Source organism: Gekko japonicus, unplaced genomic scaffold (genome assembly GCF_001447785.1).
Source record: "Gekko japonicus isolate JY-2015 unplaced genomic scaffold, Gekko_japonicus_V1.1 scaffold118, whole genome shotgun sequence".
NCBI lineage: Eukaryota > Metazoa > Chordata > Lepidosauria > Squamata > Gekkonidae > Gekko > Gekko japonicus.
Window position 1 is genome coordinate 589,258 of NW_015168656.1, and position 21,271 is coordinate 610,528.

Here is a 21,271-nt window from a genome sequence, read left to right on the forward strand (position 1 = left end):
AGGGAATCACTCCCCCCTGAAGAAGACAGCCTGAAACAGCTGCACAGGGGGGAGCACCTTCGAGTTGCTCAGTTGTTTTTGCAGCTTTCGTGGGGAAAAGAAACAAGGGTTTAACGGGTCTCAGAGTCCCGTTAAATCCCTGCTTTCAGCTCCATCCATAAACCACCACGAACCGCAGAAACTGCTCTAAAAGTTTGTGGAAGTTTGTGAAGGTAGATCTGTCATGAACTTCTGTTCAGGAACAACGAACAAGGCGAAATTATTCAAGGGCAGCTAGTAGTGTAGAGCCCGGCTCTCCACATCTCAGGCACAACCCCTGTTTCATCTGTTGGTCTCGCATGGCATCTCGAGCTTTGTTGCGTTGCCCCTTCAATCCCCCCCCGGGGGTTTTGGGGTTTTCTTCGGCTGGTACATCTTGATCAGGGCTGCTTGGTTCTCGGCTTCACTGGCATCTCTGATCCATCCACTGAGGTTCAAAGGATTTCCTTGGCTCAGCACCTTCTCCAGGAAGGCATGGTTCAGACCCACTCGGTAGACCTCAATGAGGACTTCTTCAGACCACCCCTGTACCTTTGCTGCGTAGATCTTGAACTCATCCAAGAACATGTGCACCGATCGGTTTCCCTGGTGTACAGCCCGCAGCTTGTTCCTGGCCTTCTCCAGCTTGAGGGGGTCTTCATATTTCCTCTGGCGAGCCCACAGGAACGTGTGCATGTTGCGGAGCTCGGGGCCTTGGATATTGTGGAGGCCCACGAACCAATCAGCCACTCACTCTCTCAGGCGCGAGCCAATGTAATCTACCCGGTGCTCGTCTGAGGCAAGCGTGGGTCCCCAATCCCGTAGGAACTTGACAACGGCAGCAGGAAGAAAGCCAGCTTTTCTGGGTTGCTTTCGAAGGTGGCATCCAGCAGCTCATGGGGCTGCTCGGGTCCTGGTGACAGGGCAGCAGGCACTGGTGGACCAGGGGGAACTACTGGAGGCGCTTGTCCCGGTGGCACCTGCCCCGGCAGAACTTGCCCAGGGGGCACTTGCACTGGAGGCACCTGTGTGGGTGGCACCTGGGCAGGGGGTGCCTGCTGCTACTGTCCACAGCTCATGTTGGATGCTCATGGCAATGAGCCTGGGCAATCCCAGCATCATCTCATGGAACTCCCACCTCAGCTCTTCGGTTTCCCCCCGGAATTTCTTCAGCATTCATTCGAGGTCTACTTTTTCCATCATGGTGAAATAGGCTGCGTCTTCCCGAAATGGGCCGCTGCAGCCGCTCCCACAGGCACTCTTGTAGTGCCTCTCATACGTGATTCCTCGGGGATCTGGTGTCAGCACCCAGCTCTCTTCAGTCCACGTGGGTATGTGAGCCCACGAGTCCCTGGGTTTCACACCAAGACCTTTGGGCTCCTCCGTAGTCAAGGGGGTAGTTGTAGTCTTCGGTTCTGTGTCCTCACCAGTAGTTACCAGGACGTCCCTGTTCTGCCCGCCAGCCATTGCAGTGTACGAGGTACGGGAACTTTGTGGAGTTCTAACAATTTGTCAGAGCCCCTGAAGAAATCCATTCTCAATAACAGTCATTCAGAAGAATTAAAATTTATTGAGACATTGATAGGATCCAGACCCATAATGTTCTTTGTTAGAACTGGGGTCAAGCATGCGAAGCAAGCAATTATACTGCAATCAAATGAAGCATTAGTGGCTCTTGGCCAATCACACCTAAGCTACAAGCCCACTGAACCAACAGCCCAAAATTCCCAGGGGAAAGAGAATACCAAAGACAGTGCAGGTCTCAAGGTTACATGGCACATCGGATAGAAAACAGCACAGAGGCCAGAAACGAAAGTATACATTCTTGTTCTCACCCCCCACATCTCCATGACAACCAAGCCCAAGACAGCCGCTTGGCTGACACTCTACCTCTCTCCCTAAGGTGGGCAGGCCTGATGCCATCTTGGAGGAAGAGAAAGCATGAGACCAGTGCTGTCATCATCCTCCAAAGCCAAGAAGGTAGCTAACCAGCTGCCATCCTTGGTCTTCTATATGGGCCATAGAACGCTGGGCTGAGACAGAGAAACAATGGCACACACTCCTGCATTCCAGCCAGCAAGCATTCCACCATGGCTCAGCAAAGTAGGCAAATCATGTTTTTAACTTCCAGGCATTCAGGTGCCTGATTTTGATAAGGACCACAGGTGTGGGTAGGTAAACCTTATCCCCTATGCCAAGGGCATACCAGCCCATATTTTCACCTTGGCTTTCACATAATAACATATAAAAGTCTTATGGCCATGAATACCTGGTAAGAATTATCTGATGCAATGGCAACCTGAGATAATTGCAGCTGCAGAGATGCCAAAGAGTTTATAAAACCTCAGAAATAAGACATTTACCTTTCAGTGTGAATACGTTTTTCAGTTCATTCAACCATATTCTGTATTCCATCAGTATCAGAAATGGGCCAAATTTCAGGCTTAATTTTCTTTCTAGATGCCTAACTTGCAGCAGTTTGGGGTCTTCTGAAGTAGCTAAAGAAATCCTTCTCAGTCATGAGTATTCCCATTTATTTTTGCAAGCTTACTTTGGAGTACATATGACTGAAAGTCAATGGATAAGCATATGACTAGACAGATGTCTTTGTAAAATCTTCTTACAAGTACTATTCTGCCTTCAGCAGTGACCTTTGACAAATGCTTCAGGGAAGGTCTTAAAGTACACATTTAGGGAAAAGCACAAAATGTACTGTACAATGCTATGCTATGAAAGAGAATTCATCTCATGAACAATTTATTCCCTGAAGCACAAAAACTAAGAGTACAGAAATTTTATCCTCAACTCAGTCTGCTGGGCCTAATTCTTAGGTAACCCATATTAATGACTAATTAATGACTAATATGGGTTACCTAAGAATTATGCAGGTATACATAACATTTAAAGTACCTTTACTTTACCTTATACATAACATTTAACAATATTAGTGTTTTTTGTTATTGTAGGGTGGGATGTATGATATTGTTGCTCCAGGGCTGCAACAAAATTATGCAGGTTTCTTGGGATATCCAGCAAACTGATTAATAGCTTCTGTATTATAGGGATATAGCCCAGTGCATAATCCATGTTTGTAAAGTGAGTAAAGTTTGTAAAGTGAGTGTACATGTCTTATGATACTTCTCATAAGAAGGTAAATGGAATATGGGAACTCTGAGGGAATGGTACAAGACAGCTTTGAGATGTCTACAGTATGTAATAATCCTGTCTGCTATTTTTTCATAATCTATATGAGTTTGATCTTGCCTCCCTGCAGAACTTTGCTGCTGTCTTTAATTGGAGAACACATATGCTAAAGTTATTTAATGGAATATTAGCCTTTGACACTGCATTTGGAAGGTTAATTATAAATTGCTATTCCCTCTTGTCTCTTAAAACTCTTCTTGGCATAATAGTGTGCCCTCATTTTCTTGTGAACAAAAGAGTAGAAAGAATATATATTGTAGGATTACCATTGAGTAAGTAATAATCAGGCAAAGAAATTCAAGTTCAAAGTGATACTTTCCCTATGTATAAAGCAATGCTTTAAAAGACTGTTATATTAATGAAGTACTTAATTTTATTTATATAATTAACACAATATTTTTGTTCCAACCCAAATAAAGGTGCTATGGAATAGCACCTGTGATACTGACAAGGAGCTGTAGAATACATACTGTTGTGATTATCACTATGGGATTTTAAAATAATCTAATAAGGCAATCAAGTGATGTATTTATACCTTGCGCTCTCCCCTCATCCTTACTCCCTTCAGTGTAGCTTGCCTGACAATCTCTGCTCACACCTTTTACATATGTGATAGCTGAGCACAGTGCATTATTCACTCTCATTCACTATTGTTCATTTCTTTCACAAAAGAAACTACATGTGCTACAAAAATGCGACAAGGTTACCACTTCACAAGTTAAGTGCTGATTTAAGGATTGAACTGGCTGCTTTTAAAATTGAATACTACCTAGAATCAGAGGCATTTCCTTAACCTTATGGAAAAGATGATACCAAGAATGAGGTCATTCTTAGCATTCAACTTTCCTTTTTGTTAAATATGGCTTAGATATATCTTCTTTGTTTGCAGTCATCATGACAATTAAATAGAATACTTGTTCAGGTAGCATGAAAAGTTAGGCATTATCAGTAAAAGTAAAGGTACAAAGGGTGGTTTGCAAGTGGTTTGCAAGTGCCGCGGGGAATGCTTTCTGCCAGGTAGCCCAGCTTCATCTGCAGTTGCAGAACAAGCATGATGCAGCCACCAGCTTTGTGGATGCTGGCAAAGCTTTCAAGAAAGCTGATCCACAAGAGGCCATTAACTGTCTGCTCAGAGCGATTGAGATCTACACATACATGGGCCGTTTCACCATCGCAGCCAAGCATCACATAACAATAACAGAGATCTATGAGATTGAGCTGGTGGATATCGAAAGGGCGATAGCCCATTATGAGTAAGTTGCGGGTTATTATAAAGGCAAAGAATCAAACAGCTCCGCTAACAAGTGTTTGCTGAAAGTGGCCACCTACGCCGCTCAGCTGGAGCAGTACCAGAAGGCCATTGAGATCTACAAACAGGTGGGCATCAGTGCAGTGGACAGCCCCCTCCTGAAGTACAGCGCCAAGGAGTACTTCTTCAAGGCTTCCCTGTATCACGTCTGCATCGACATGCTCAGCGCCAAGCTGGCTGTACAGAAACACAAAGAAATGTTCCCAGCTTTCTCAGATTCCAGGGAGTGCAAACTGGTTAAAAAATTGCTGGACGCTCACAAAGAACAGAATATCAACAGCTACACTGAATTGGTCAAGGAGTACAACTTGATCTCTCGCCTGGACCAGTGGCTCACCACTATGCTTCTGCGCATCAAGAAGACCATACAGGGTGGAGGACCTCCGTTAAAGCGGCCGTTCCCCACCATCCACTGCTCCTTTGTGGGACTCTGCGTGGATCGGCAGTGGGGGAGAGAGGGGGGAGGGTTCTAGTGCCAGGACCTGGACTCCAGTGGCAAATGGTTTATTTACTGTCTCTTCGTACGGCTGAAACAGGACCAGAGAGAGCGATGCCTGCAGACTGACTCCAGCCAGAGAGAAACACAAACCTGTAGTAGGAAGTTCTCCCATTTTCATTGCCTCGCCACACTTCCCTTCCCAGAGAGAGAGTCTCTCTCTCTCTCCCTCCCTCTCTCTCTCTCTGGAGCCAGTTTGGTGTAGTGGTTAAGTGCGCGGACTCTAATCTGGGAGAACCGGGTTTGATTCCCCACTCCTCCACTTGCACCTGGCTGGATGTCCTTGGGCAAGCCGTAGTTCTAATAAGAGCTGTTCTTGAAAAAAAAGAGCAGTTTCTGTCAGAGCTCTCCCAGCCCCACCTACCTCCCAGGCAGTGTTCCCTCTAAGCTGAGTTAGTGTGAGCTAGCTCACCGTTTTTTAGCCTCCAACGCACACATTTTTGTCTTTACTCAGGAAGGAGGGCTCCAGAGCAAACTAAGTTATGCAGTAGCCAAATCGCTGGCTCACAACTTTAATGCCACTAGCTCACAAGGTAGAATTTTTGCTCATAAAACTCCATAGCTTAGAGGGAACATTGCTCCCAGGGTGTCTGTTGTGGGGAGGGGAAGGGAAAGCCGCTCTGAGACTCCTTTGGGTAGTGAAGGGCGGGGTATGAATCCAATCTCTTCCTCCTCCTCCTTCCTGGGCCAGCCTGGGATTTCTTCCCTCCCCAGGCCTCTCTTCCCGAGCCAGCATGGTTCTCGTTCTGGGGGCTTAAAATAACTTGTACTTTTTAAACATTTAAAGTCTCTCCAGCAGTCCCAGCTGGTGGCGCCAGCTTCATTTCCTCTCTTTGCCTAGATGACCTGTTTGAAGAAACTCACCCATGGGGATAGAAAGTAGCGTCTTCCAAAATTCGAAGGAGGATTTCGGAGGAGGATTGGCCAGGTATATGGGAGGCAGTATGTTTCAAATCAAATATATGTTCTCTTAAATACCAATATATTAAGTTACTGACAAGATGGTATTTACCGCCTACAAGAATGCATTGTAACAAAAAGAATTCTCCAAGATGTTCAAAGGGATGTGGCTGTGTAGCAGATTTTCTCCACTGTTGGTGGACTTGTGAACAGCTTCATTTCCTCTCTTTGCCTAGATGACCTGTTTGAAGAAACTCACCCATGGGGATAGAAAGTAGCGTCTTCCAAAATTCGAAGGAGGATTTCGGAGGAGGATTGGCCAGGTATATGGGAGGCAGTATGTTTCAAATCAAATATATGTTCTCTTAAATACCAATATATTAAGTTACTGACAAGATGGTATTTACCGCCTACAAGAATGCATTGTATCAACAAAAAGAATTCTCCAAGATGTTCAAAGGGATGTGGCTGTGTAGCAGATTTTCTCCACTGTTGGTGGACTTGTGAACAAGTACAAGACTTCTGGGGAGGTATTCTCTTAAACATCAAGAATATCACAGGGATGGATCATCCGTTTCTGCCAGAGGTTTTGCTATTAGATTATTGGAAAATGCCATCTGGAAAATTAAAACCCAACCAATTGACCTCAGCTCTAATTTCGGCAGCTAGAACATTGTTAGCCTCAAAATGGAAAGATAAGGAAATGCCGACAATAGATTACTGGCTCCGAAAGTTGTGGGACTTTTAGATTTTAGGTAAACTGAATAATAATACACAACTGAACAGATCAGATCAACAGAAACTAGCATACACTGAATTGGGGTCTCCTGTTATTCATTATTTGATGGAAAATGACATTTTACCGAATGATGAGAATTATGTGGACTTGATATGAATATAAGCAGATCCTTTTGTTTTGATGGTTGACCAGGGCTTATTCATCTTCACAGCTTTATATGCTTTATTTATAGTTTCAATATATGTGTTGTGTTTGATATATGTAATGTATTTAATTTTTTTTTTTAAGTAGCCTCTTTCCTACAGCAGAGGAGACGCTGGGTCACCCTTTGCCTCATCTCATTACCCTCCTCTGACCCCAGTTAGCAGTTTCTGAAGCCGTTCCAGCCTCCTTCCCTGAAGCAGGTTTCCATACAGGGTGGTTGACATTGTCTCTCCCTTCCTTGGGCTCTTGTACCATATCCTCCCCTGGGGCGTAGTTGCCATCTGTCCCCAGGGTCAACGCTGAGCTAACCCTCTGGCTGGAGCTTTCCATCAGAGCCAGGTCTTGCGTGGAGCCCCCCCCCCCCCCCCAATTTCACAAATAAGAGCAGAGGTCTGAGAGATCACAGAACTTCTAGGTCACTTGGCACCCTTTGTGAGCTAACTTGACTTCTCCTGGTTGACAAGGTTCTCTTGCTCCCAAAGTGTCCCGTTCTAGACAGTTAATGCCTCCACCCCAGCTCTTCCCCTTATTTTATAAGCCAGCACCCCACACCCATACAATATGTGGTAGTGGGATAATTCATAGCTATTCCCTGGACTAAGCAAGATGTTGGTTCTCCTGCTCCCTGAGAGGCAAGGAGTAACAGCTCAGCAAGTAGTCAAAATCCCTTCTAAAAAAAAAAGTTGGGGAAAAGAGATTGAGTTTCTAGACACTCTCAGTGACTGTGCTATGGAACACACTTCGGGCTCTTTAGCTTGGAGAAATGATGGCTGAGGGGTGACATGATTGAGGTTTATAAGATTATGCATGGGATAGAGCAGGTTGAGAAAGAAGTACTTTTCTCCCTTTCTCACAATACAAGAACTCGTGGGCACTCCATGAAATTGCTGATTAGAACAGATAAAAGGAAGTATTTCTTCACCCAAAGAGTGATTAACACATGGAATTCACTGCCACAGGAGGCGGTGGTGGCTACAAGCATGGACAGCTTCAAGAGGGAATTAGATAAGCATATGGAACAGAGGTCCATCAGTGGCTATTAGGGTCTCTGGGCAAGTGATGCTCTGTCTTCTTGGTGCTTGGGGGGGGCAACAGTGGGAGGGCTTCTAGTGTCCTGGCCCTACTGCTGGACCTCCTGATGGCACCTGGTATTTTTCGCCACTGTGTGACAGAGTGTTGGACTAGATGGGCCATTGGCCTGATCCAACATTGGCTTCCCTTATGTTTTTATGTTCTCTTATGTTCTTAGGTATTCCGTTACAGAGCCTGAGCAAGTAAAGAGGTTCTCTGAACACCCCCCCCCCATAAGGCTTCTGTTTCAGATTTGCCTGGTGGTCTGAGCTACAAGGAGATCTTGCTGTCCCTACACTGTCTCCAAAGGCTTCACCAGGTTTTGCCTCACCCTACCCTCAGCTATGCAAAAGCCAGTTGACAAGTGATGGTCTCAGAGCAGGAGTTCAGAGCTTCTTCCTGGTTTGTTTTATTTCATTACGAATAATATACAAGTCGTTTAATGCTAAAGCCTCTCTTTTTTAGTATGAGCATGCACAAAAGCTATACTTTGCCTTTAGATGGCAGCACTAGACATAGCTTTTCTAGTTAGACTGGCTCACCTTTGCCTTTTTACACATTTCTATTGGAAATAAACAGCTCCAACAAGCATACAATACACATACTTACATGTGTGCCATCGTCCTATTTGGAATGCCTGATTGCTGCAATTTAAGTCAAAACAATTCCCTTGGGCTTTTCACATTTAGAAGCAGATTTCATGGAAATTTAACTCAATTTCAGAAGTATAATTGAACTAACAATCTGTTCTCTCAGACAGGATGTCCCCTGCTTGATATTATGCAGGGCTGGACAGATGCCAAAACAGATTTAAATTTACCTCAAAGAATGCCTGACTTTTTCTAAAAGCAAGAGGCGTGTGTTCGTGCATGTGTGTGTGTGTACTGGAGGGGGCTGTGCAGCAGCATTTGGAATGATAACATTCTTCCTTTCTGTTACCTATCAGCATTCAATGTGCCAGAACTGTAAACAAGGAGAGGAGATAGCAGGCAGGATGAAAACAAGCAAAGGCTTTTTGTGTGTGTGTCCAAATTGTCTCTGTGCAAGTGAATTATTATGCAAATAGCAGAAAGGAAAATGTTTAGGTATCTTCCGGTTCAAAAGCAGATGGCAATTATTTTATAAAACCCCAAATTGGAGGTCACGCCTCCTCCTTCTCCATAGAAAACAATGGCCCTTGAACATTTAATTTAAACCAACAGCTGATCAGGTTCTCAGAAGCTAGGTGTACCATGCAGCCATTATTTCCTATAGGTGATATAGAGGCCAGTCCTACCCATAGGAAATAATGCCCCTATTTTTCCCTATATATAGATGTGGCCTCTCTACAGTCCATAGGAAATAATAGTCCCATTATTTCCTATGAGTAGAGGGGCATATCTACCACACATAGGAAATAATGGGCCTATTAGTTCTTATGAGCAGGACACCTGTTCTCTCTACTATCCGTAGGAAATTAATTGCTCCATTATTCTCTGTGGATCGTAGACCTAGCCTCCTAAGCCAGGTCTACCCAACCAGCCATTAGTTGGCATCTCCAGGCCCTTTAAATTTTAAAAGGCTATTATTTTCTATGGGGTAAACTTGGCCTCCAATTTTGGAGTATATTGTGCATACTTAAAAAAAAATTAAATATACAGTTCTGCACTTTTGTTTGATCTAACAAAATCCATACAGGGAGCTTGAAATATGGCTAATGTTTTTTCAAGATTTTGTAGTAAGATGTTTCTAAAATGTTAACTATCCCTGCCAGTTGTATGTCATCAGCAAACTTGATAGGGATTTCCTCCACCCTCCACCCTTGTCAATATAATATTGGGGAGTACCTGGCCGAGAACAGAGCCTTGCCATGCCCCACTCAAAAACCACTCCAAGTCTGGTGAGCATGTGATGAATGTGGTTCTCCAACCAGCTGTGAACCTACCGGACAAGCAGTATCAACTAGCCTTTATTTAACCAGTTTTCTAATGAGAACATCAAATGCTTTACTGCTAGCAAGATACATTATGTGTACAGCCTTCTCATGATCCGGTAAGCTAGTAACTTGATAAAAAAAAGAGATAAATTTAATCTAGCAGGAGTTACTCTTGACAAATCCATGCTGTCTTCTACCATTCACTACATTCTTTTCAAGATGTATACAGACTGAACACTCCATAATCTACTCCAGTATTATCCTGGTATCAAAGTCATACTAAACAATCTATATTTTCCTGGGTCCTTCTGAGTGTTTTTTTTTAAAAAACCGTGACATTATTTGCTCATTGGCAGTCATGTGCCAGCTCACCTCTCCTCTGTGAGGTTCTCAAAGGTGACAGAGGGGGGTTCTGAGAGTCTCTCAGTGAGTTCTGTTTGTAAAGTAAAGGTAAAGGTTCCCTTGCTCGAAAGCCAGTCGAATCTGACTCTAGGGTTGCGGTGCTCATCTCCGTTTCAAAGCCGAAGAGCCAGTGCTGTCTGAAAATGTTTCCGTGGTCATGTGGCCGGCATGACTAAACACCAGGGCGCGTGGCATGCTGCTAGCTTCCCACCGAAGTGGTACCTATTTATCTACTTGCAATTTCTCGCTTTTGAACTGCTAGGTTGGCAAGAGCTGGAACTAGAGATGGGCGCTCACTCCGTCATGCGGCACCCAGGTCTCGAACTGCTGAACTACCGACCTTCCACAGCCTGCAGTTCAGCGTCTTAACCACTTGAGCCACCGCAGCTCCTGTTTGTAGACTAAGATGCAGTTAATTAAGTTCTGAGGATCTGAACTAGGTATTTCCTGACCAGGTCTTATCAGTCTTGAAATCAATCATGGCTCATCCTGCTTCTTATCATATTTGTGAGGTCACCCAGTGTGCCCTGTATGAGTAATGATTATATAGCTTTGATATTTATTACATAGTTTTGTTTCCCTGTACAGCTAAAATACTGGCTTTTTAAGGCCAGGTAACTCAAGCCCCTTCCCCTCATCACACTCAATATTCAGTACCAATTGCAAGAAAGAATCTAAAAATTACTTAACCGGAATCGTTCAGAGGGGTGAAGCCACTTTTTACTTTTATGGCTCAAATACAGTTTTCTACTGGTATATACACCAAGCAGACACTGCACAGGCCATGCTTGATTTTACCTGATGTAAATTATGTAATCTCTTTAAAATGATTTAGCAAATTGTTTTAAATGTGGGGCTATATTGTAGAAAAGCTTTGTATGTTAAATTTTTGATTTGAGGAGTGAGGGAAATGTAGCTCTTTGTAAATCACAAGGTGGCGCAACAGAATGTGAGGAATTCATGCAGAGAACCTTGAATAGCTTATTCATCAGCAGCACAGAAGAAAGACATCGTGAAGACAAACAGAAGAAATACTTATCTCTCTTCAAAAGGCAAAATTATGAGAAAGGAAATGTATCAAAACCAAGCTCTTTCTCCCCATTAATCACTCAGTGAAAACAATTCTTCACCTTAAGGACCTATAGTTTTCTTACACTTGTTTTAGATGGCTGAAGAATACTTGATGAAGCCTGACTTGAAACAATACACTTTGATTAATGCTCAAGTTGCATTTCACTGGGACACCTGCCGCCTTCACCCCCGCTGGGACAGCCACCACTCCTAACAAACACCTTATTGAAAAAGAAGTTTATCAAAGAGGTGCTGCAGTCCTCCTTTGCAACTAACAGTTTACAGATATAGTATTTATTTGTTTAAATAGATTTCTGTACCAGAGGAGCATCAAAAGGCAAAGTAAGTCCTGTTCCAGAGACACATTTTTAAAGGAAATTTGGGCAGGCACTATACCTAGAGGAGGATGGGGATGAATGCTGATGGCGACGTGGCTTCTAGTCTCCTTGTACATTTACAGATTCTCCACAGTTTACTGACAACATGCCACCTGGATGGAGAGGAGGCAGGATTGTACCTTCTTGTTAATTACGTATCATTTATTATCAGATTATTATATTTGGGGGAGGGGGATACAGGAAATTCTTGAACATTTTATCCATAGAACCATCTCATGTTGTTTTGGACTCAACTGGGATTTAGGAGCTATCTTGGATACTTCTCTAAAGAAACACTGCAGTGTATTATTTGGTTCATAATATTGAAGCACTTTATCATACTCAAGTATCCAACAGCTTCATCCTCATAAAGAAATACCTCTGGGAACAAGATAGGACTTAAAAAATATCTGGATGGGATACACCAAAAAACCCAAAAGCTGTGGTAGACTCAGCAATGGAGGCTGGGAGCTGTACCAGTCATTAGCAAACAATAGTGATAGCACAGTACAGTATAATCATGAAACAAAAATACACTGTATAAATAACGCAGACAAAATCGCCCCCAAAATATATATAAGAATGTGTACATTCTTCCACTTATTTGTTATATAAATGTGATCTACACATTCCTATATATTTTTGGGCGTGATTTTGTCTGCGTTATTTATACAGTGTATTTTTGTTTCACAGCTGTACCAGTCATGACGCTGATGAGGGGGTTGGCTAGTCGGCTCAAGGGTGTGGAGGAGAAGGAAGCTCAGAGGGAGAGAGAGAGAGTGATAGGGTGGGAGAGAAAGAAAAAGAGAGAGAGAGAAATAGTTATGGGGTGGGGGAAAGAAAAAGAGAGAAAGAAATAGTGATGGGGTGGGAAGGAGAAATAGAGAGAGTGACCGGGATGGGGGGGAGAGAGAGCGAGTCAGAGATTGAGAGATAGTAAGAGAAAGGGTGGCAGGAGGGAGAAAGGGAGACAGAGAAGTAGGGGGAGAGGGGAGGGAGCAAAGGTGTGGGGGAATGGGGGATGGCCATTCCTGCAAGTTTCTTGCAGGTCCCCACTTATATTCACTAATGACCACATTTACTATCTAGGTCACAGGTGAGTGCAGACAAGGAGCAAAATTCATAGAATAACTAACCAGTAATTTCCCTTTCATAAAACGTAGGACAGGTTCTTCCAAAGCTTCATGTTTGCATTTCAGTGTACCTCTATAAAAGCATTAATGCTTCCAAACACCTCTCTGTTTTGTCTTACTTTTCCCCAGCTTAAAAACTGACCTGACCTTCATTTTCAAACAAACCATTTCAGCCTTTCGTGTTCTCTTCAGTATTTAAGTGTACATGTATTATTTTTTCCTCACAAACTCATGCTTCCAAAATGAACAATAACCATATTTTTCAGACAGTATCTCAAGCGAAACAGCTTTCAGCACTATTAAAAATAAATTAAACCTGCTGATGAGCCTACGTGCCACTCTGACAGATTGCCCCAAGTGCAGCAAACACTCACTTGCTGTAATTGGGAGCCTGCAGTATTTATGAATTTGTTTTACAGCTGCTCATATTGTGATGGCAATTTATTATTGTTTACCATCTAGTGTGAAAAGCACTGATGTTCTTATCCTCACCCATATTTCTATAAGATAGTTAATTATTATTTCCGGTTTACAGATACAATGAACCAAGGCTGATAGAAAATCAGTGCATCAGCAAAATGGGCTATGATCTTACAACTACAGCTGCAGTCTCAGGACTGGCAGCTCAATCCTACATTCTACTGTACCCAGGGGTCGCTTCGTAGAAAAAGAGCTAGGGGAACTCATTAGCATAACTCATTAGCATATGCCACACCCCCTGACATCACCGGAAGTGTGTCATAAGACCACACCCCTTGACATCACCGGAAGTGTGTCATAAGGCCACACACCCCGCTCCCAACGGTCCCGGCCGCCGGTGGCGGCCTTGCAGCTCTACTGCCGAGCCCCATGAGGGGCCCGGCAGTGGACCTGCAAGGTCGGCGGGAGTGCAAGGAAGCCCCGCGAAGGTCCTCCCTGGCCCCAGGCAGGCAGGGGTGGGGAGAGGCAGGGAGGAAGCAACTTACCCTCCCTCTGCTCCTGCCTCCTCCTGGCCGGAAGCGGGGCAGCCGGAAGCAGGGGCGGGGCTTCATCATGTGCCCCGCCCCCGTACCTCACCTGAGGGAACTGCATTCCCCCCCAAAATAACCTCTGACTGTACCTAAGAAAGATGCCATAGTACGTGGCATAAAGCTCTTTCAGTTCTGAGGTGGAGTTTCTCCCATCAGCCATTACTACTACTTTGGCCCAGTTCTTGTACCGATTTGCCTGAGCTCCATAAGGATTTGTGGTTCACGAAGAGAGAGATGCACAGTACCTTTAACTCGTTATATACAATCAAAAGTGCCATGAGTCACATATCCATTCTATGGAGCTCTATTGTACGCCCCTGGTTTCTACAATAAGGCAGAAAAAATGGCTTTCCAAGGGAAACTCTGGTTAGCTCTGATGAAGGGCAAATAAGTTGTTCGAAAATCAAACTTCCCTTGTTAGCAATGCCCATTTTCTCTTGAGCTGAGCACTTTGTACAATTACACTGATGCACTGATGATTGCTCTCCATTTAAAATGAGCAATATTCCAAGCAGTTTTGCATATGCTCAATGGCAGCATTCAACATGACTGGGTAGCTGCTGTTGGCACATGCTGACGGTTTAGTGCTTCACTGGGTATATGTATTGCCCTGGGTAATCATAGGCAAGTCATGCATCATTTCAAAGTAACTACATTTATATCTTATGTTTTTGTACCTGTGCAATCGACAACATTAATCTGAGGGATTCATGTTCATCATGTTGTTGCATACTCAGGACTTAGTGGATCGAACTATAGCTCCCAGATGGAAAGACAAGAACACCCAGAGGATTTTTGATTCAGTTAACATGAACATATTCAATTTTGGGAGTCCTGCCAGCACAATGGGCAAGGGTGGAATACTCTGCCTCTGCCTCAGCAGGTTAAATACAACCATGGAAATAAATTCCTTTGCAAGTTCATTCCCCCCCCCCCTTGGATGGATTGTACAGATTGGGAGGATGGATGGGGGCAAAAGTGCATAGATATTCATGTGCAAAATGTTTGTGACACAATTTAGAACAATTTTAAAAGTTAACAGGGTTTGAAGTTCAGAGATGCTGCTCTCAATCTGAGATCAAACTGAGATTAGGACAGAGGGCTGTTTGGTGGAACTGGTTGGCTATTACAGAAACTCATCCATGCATCCATTATTGCACCTTTCTTTCTTTGATGTTGAGCTTTATTGTGATGTAATCAATAGTCAAGGGCTCATGAGGAATTTCACAGAGTTGTGTGAAACAACCATTTAGGATGTTTTCTGGCAACCTAAATCTGCTCTTTTGCTTTGATTTCTTAAGACCTAGAGTACTATACAGCATTAGTCACTGACACTTGGATTCCACCACCTTTTTCTCTGAATCTTATTCAATACTACTCCTTACCACAATTTCTATACTACAAGGCCTTAGTCCGTGTAGGTCCATGATACCCATTATGTTTTCTGGATCAAAGGGGATATGATAATATAATGTTTGGCTGACATATTTAGTAGGGTTTCTGACTTTTTAAGGTTTTGAAATTAGTTCAGTTGACCAGTACAGAACTGTTTATAACTGCTCATATAATTCTTTAATAAAACTCAGCCATTGTTCACAGTGATTACTGGGATATCCCCCCAGTAAGTCTGTTGCCAAGATCATACAGATTGTAGTGTATTCTTCCAAGTATATTATATTAAATTCATGATGGCTGGCTACAGGGGTCTTGTTGTAGAAAAAGAGCTGCCGGAGCTCATTAGCATAACTCATTAGCATAACTTATTTGCATATGCCACGCCCCCTGACATCACCGGAAGTGACAGAAGGCCACGCCCCCTGACATCACCGGAAGTGTGTCAGAAGGCCCGGCTACTTACCCTCCTGCTTCATCCTCATTCCCAAACGGAATGAGGATCGAAGCAGAGGGCGGGGTAAAGAAGGGGGCGGGGCTTCACCACGTGACCGCCCCGCCCCCTAGAGGTTCTCTTCCGGAGCTCCGTACCTGAGAGCTCCCCCCCGACTAGAGCCCTGGCTGGCTACCTTTTTTAGTTTTTCTGTGCTTTAATGAAGTTATTAAAATAGAAAGTCCACTTTGCATAATTCATGAGCATTCTCTATCTCTTTAAGAATTCTGACTCTAAACATTTTTTTCTTTTTTCTTTTATAAACCTTTCTGAATGTGAACAGTGTTTTTAAAATAGATTTCTAATTGCAGAAAACTATCGCTTCATTTCATATGCAATATAATTTGATCACTTGGGAGAGCTTTATTTGCTATGCAGACAAAAAGGGGTGCAAAAATTTTGATAACACTTTTCCCCCTGCGTATAGTACAGGAACAGACCTGAAGATTACTTAGGTCCACTCTTCTGAACAAATGTTTCTTTAGCTCTAATATCACAACCCATTTAGTCTATGCTACTCAGATCATAATGTGCTAGAAAGGGCAAAGAGGCATTAATTACCCATGTGCCATGTTTTCAGTGCTAGGAATAAGTTTAGTAAAATATATTTAGAGAGACATCCTTGTGGGAAAATCCAACCCTTAGACTGGGCTGTCTGAAAAAATGGAAAGGTAAGGCTGCAACCCTAAGCGCACTTTCCTAGCAGTAAGCCCCACTGGATAAAAAGGGAGTTGCTTCTAAGTAAAAGCCAGTTTACTTTGTCAAACTCCTTCATGCAGCTGTGTAAAGGTAAAGGTTCCCTTGCTCGAAAGCCAGTCGAATCCGACTCTAGGGTTGCGGTGCTCATCTCCGTTTCAAAGCCGAAGAGCCAGCGCTGTCTGAAGACGTTTCTGTGGTCGTGTGGCCGGAACGCTGTTACCTTCCCACCGAAGTGGTACCTATTCATCTACTTGCAATATCTTGCTTTCGAACTGCTAGGTTGGCAGGAGCTGGAACTAAAGACGGGAACTCACTCCGTCATGCGGCACCTCGGGTCTCGGACTGCTGAACTACCGACCTTTCACAGCCTGCAGTTCAGGCAGCTGAGCCACCGCAGCTCCTGCAGCTGTGTATGCACATACAAAAATATGTGGGGAAGTGTTGCCATTCAGGAAGTGTTGCCATTCAGGAATTGGGCTTCCATTCAGGAAGCTAGGATCCATAAAAGTAGAGCCAGGATAAGGATGCCAGTTCCCAGGTGGGGACAGGAGATCCCCTGATTTGGTGGGCTCCTTGCCACCAGCCACCTGGCTGGTGGGGGAAGCCCTGCCCCCAGCAATGACCACCGGTGACCACCCCTCTTGCTCACCTCCTGCAAGATTTAATGGGCTCTCCAGCATGTGGCCCGCTGACCAGCTGGAGGGCCCTCTAAATCTTGCAGAAGAGGAGGGAGAGTGGTGGCCACTGGCCAAATGCCTGAACTCCTCACAGCAAATTCACTGCTTGGAGTTCAGGTGTGCACCCCCCTACTTCTTGCCCAAAGCATTTAAAGGGCCCTTTAAATGTTTTGGGCAAGAAGCGGTGTGTGTGTGCGTGCTGAACTCCAAAAGGCAAATTTGCCACTTGGAGTTCAGGTGCCCCCATGCTTCATGCTTAAAGCATTTAAAGGGTCCCTTTAAATGCTTTGGACAAGAAGTGGGGAGGTGCGTGCCTGAACTCCAAATGGCAAATTTGGTGCTTGGAGTACAGGTGTGTGGGGGGTGCTGGTCCCCAATGTGATGACATCACTTTTGCATGACATCATCAGGTTGAGAACATCCTCTCCCTCTCCAGAACCCCCCCCCCCCAAAGTCCCCTGCCGGGGACTAAGAGGGACCTGGCAACACTAAGCTGGGGTCATGAAAATTAATGTCAGTTCTACGTATGTACAACCAGATGCACTCTAGCATTTCTCCATATGGGATGTACCTGATTGTGTGGATGAATCTGACAATTCTCCTCTCTCCAACCTCCCAGAACTCCTGTGCAGCAATGTCCACTTTCCTTGCCCTCCCACTTCCTTGTGGCAATACCCACCCTCATCACCACCTCCTTGACCCACCCCTGAGCAGGATAAGACAGAAAACCACCATATGTCCTCCTCCTCCTCCTCCTGCAGTGCAATGGTGAGGGAAGGAGAAATAGGGGCACCTGGGACCGCCCCTTGTTCATCTGAGAGGGAGAGGGGAAAACAGGAGGTTTTCTGCAGCCACCTACTGGGGCCAGGGGGCACTAACCAGGCTGCTGCTTGCTGCAGCAGACCTGGTTATTTTTTGGGGAGGCACAAGGCTGGTTTGCACCCCTCTGCACCTCTGGTACCCAAAACAATTGTCTAGGGCTGCCTAGTGGTTGGGCTGCTCCTGCCAAGATTCAAACTGACAAGCAATTTAAAGGTCTACACAATCAATCTACAAGACAAAGAGAAAGTAGGGATGTTCATTTGGATAGTAACTCATTATAATCTGCCCCCCCTCGATTTTAATAAAGCTGTTATAATGAACACAAACAGAGAAAGAATGACACAGTCATATTTGCCCATTATTTTACTGCTTAGCTGTCTTAAAGTTCATGGAGAAGGAAAGAGAGATGAGGTGATATATGACTGATAGGGCCATTTCCCAATGAGCAGAATCAGTCAGCGATTGCCACCAAAGAGTATAGCAATGATAGGCCATTCTCTTCAAAAGGCTCCAAAGTTACATCAGTTACACTATTGGCTCACTGTCTTGGGAAGGACTGGACACTCTTCTCCATTTTCTTGTGTACCTTCTTAGTTCCCCCCCCCCTCTGATAAATTATCACACGGCACAGGGAACTGGTGCTTGTTCCCCAGAGACCACAATAGTGCACGTAGTATTGAACTAGTAATATGTAGTGCAGGCCTCAAACTCTTAATGCAGGGCAAATGACTTCTTAATATAGAGTAACATATGAAGACTTTGAACATAATGATTCAGATTCCTGTGCTCTGCCTGTAGCTACTTGCAAATTTAGATAATCTTTCACATCAGATGTAACACACATTGACTGCTTGATTATACCAGCTAACAGGATCCAGATGCTTAAGTTAATTAGAAACTAAACAGGTAATAATTTAAAACATTTATTTCCAAAGGGAAATAGTGCTACTTGTCAAGCTCCTTTTACTAGCAAGTGTCAATAGCTGTGTTCATGACTTGAGAAGGTAAGGATGATGAGTTTCAGTATTCAAGGCAAATTTATTTTGATTGCTGCCTGATGAAATAATAAAATAAAATGCAGAATGTGTTTCCTTATTCTTAATATGGGTGAATCTGGGCCTATTTCAGAGCCTAATGAACCCGATGGATAATCTACTGCCTAAACAAGCAAAGGATTCTAACACAGTTTATACACAATATAAGCACTGTATAATATTAAAGTACAGTGAGCTGTCTTTAGACAGTAATTTAGAAGGAAATACAAAATAGGACATAACTTTTCCAAATGATAGTTACATCAACTGCAAGAACATCAGCTGGCAAATTCACAAAATAATCCACATAAGCACCATTACCGAAATACCACCAAGTAATACAGCCAGCCCCTAGGAAGAAATCTGGGCTCTCAAAGGCAGGAACTATTCTCAGGCTCAGCAAGATCTTCTTTCAGCAACGTTACTCCTACAAATTCTGCAGGGTAATCATAGAGATGAGGAAATTGCTGCAGCTTTCTGTCTGTGCCAGAAATGTACCACACCTTCTCCACAGTTGTTTCTCCCTCAGTCATCTTGTCCTGTCAGGCTCCCTCACCGCCAGGCTCCCCCACTTATCCTTGCCTGCCCTGTTTTCCTCCTTGCTCCCTTTCTCAAGCCCTGTCCACAAATTACAGTGAACTCATATACAATCTGTGTACAGTGTACACTTCTTTATTGTTCATACATACGTTGAGTAATTCTCATGTTACATTCAATGCCTGTACAGCTGAACGTGTGATTCATTTATTTCATTTGTAACAGGTTTCATTTGTAAAGTGAACATGCATTGCTTTTTTCTTACAAACAAATGTATATGCAGGTTGTATGATCTGTAAAATACATTATCTGCAGAAAGTGCTTGCATAATATGCCTTTTCTATTCCTTCTGTAGTCAATAAAATTGATCTTATTACTTACAAACATCTATATTTCTTTTTCTAAGTATCAGGGTCAGACTTGATTGTGTATACACAGCCTGGATATGTTCCAACACCACCATGAAGGGAGGTATAGTACTAGAGTTGCCAGGTTCCTCCTGATAACCGTTGGGGGATAGGGAGAACAGGAGAGAGAGGAAGGCCTAGGCGACATGGGGACATCTCTTCCAGTGTGCACTGGAAGTTATGTCATCAAGCTGCAAGGTCTTGGTAACACTGGTATTTGGACAAAAACTCTATGGTAAAAATGGCTTCTACTACAGAGTTTTTACCCAAATACCAGAGCATAGCTCAGATAACACTGGTGTGATGACATCACTTTCTGTGCACAAGTGATGTTGCCACATTGCTAGTGGTGTTGCTGGGCCTTCCGCTTTCTGGTAAGTCCCCCTACTAGCCAGCTGATCGGTGGTCTCTCCCCACTGGAGGAGCTGGCAACCCTACATGAGAGTCAGTTTGGTGCAGTGGTTAAGTGCATGAACTTTAATCTGGGAGAACCGGGTTTGATTCCCCACTCCTCCATTCACAGCTGCTGGATGACATTGGGCAAGCCATAATTCTGTCAGAGGTGTTCTCAAAAATGAGCAGTTTCTGTCAGAGCTCTCTCAGCCTCACAGGGTGTCTACTGTGGGGAGGGGAGGGGAGTGGAGTTTGTAAGCCGCTCTGAGACTCCAAATGAAGGGCGGGCTATAAATCCAATCTCTTCTTCTTCTTCTTCTTGCTACCTACACATGTGACCTCTATTTTCCGGTATTCAGTTGAATAAAAACCTAGTAAGTATCCACTAAAGTTCTGAATTTGGAAGTGCTTGCCACTGTTTCATTTCAGGATCCAGTGAGGAAAGGGATACATTTATGAGGACAGACATGCAGTAAAAGTCATCCCACATGAGCATTTCATATCTTTCCTTTCCTTCCCCCACCTTCAAGAAGGTCATACTTGCTACTTGCCTTTGCTAAATGCTAATACTATTCAGTGTCAGTATGTCTGGCTTTTGGTGAATTACAGTCTTTTTTTCTTTTCTTTTTTGGTGGCCACTAAGTTTCTTACACCATGCTTGGAACTCAGATTGCAGAAACTGCATTCAGATAAATACCAGGTAACATAGTGTTACAACCAGGCCTCGGATCGGGCCAGAGCACGCCGGTATGCCGCTCTGGGAGAGAGGCACGGGGGACGGGGTGGTCACATGGTGAAGCCCTGCCCCCTTCTTCCGGTCGCCCTTTGCTTCCAGCCTCATTCTGTTCCAGAACGAGGAAGAAGCAGGAGGGTAAGTTGGCTTCCTCCCCCGTCTCTGCTAGGCCTCCAGGGCCAACCCAGACCTTCCCAGAGGTGCGCGAAGCCGGGCACCCCAGCAAAAATCTCCC

The 21,271-nt window shown here is 44.2% G+C and overlaps 1 protein-coding gene and 1 pseudogene across 1 annotated transcript in view; one reads left to right on the forward strand and one right to left on the reverse strand.

The window, feature by feature from the left end:
- Positions 1-21,271, reverse strand: part of SYT1 (synaptotagmin 1) — a 261,220-nt gene that overhangs the window by 67,854 nt on the left and 172,095 nt on the right. The window lies entirely within an intron of this gene.
- Positions 3,143-5,004, forward strand: LOC107113825 (annotated as a pseudogene).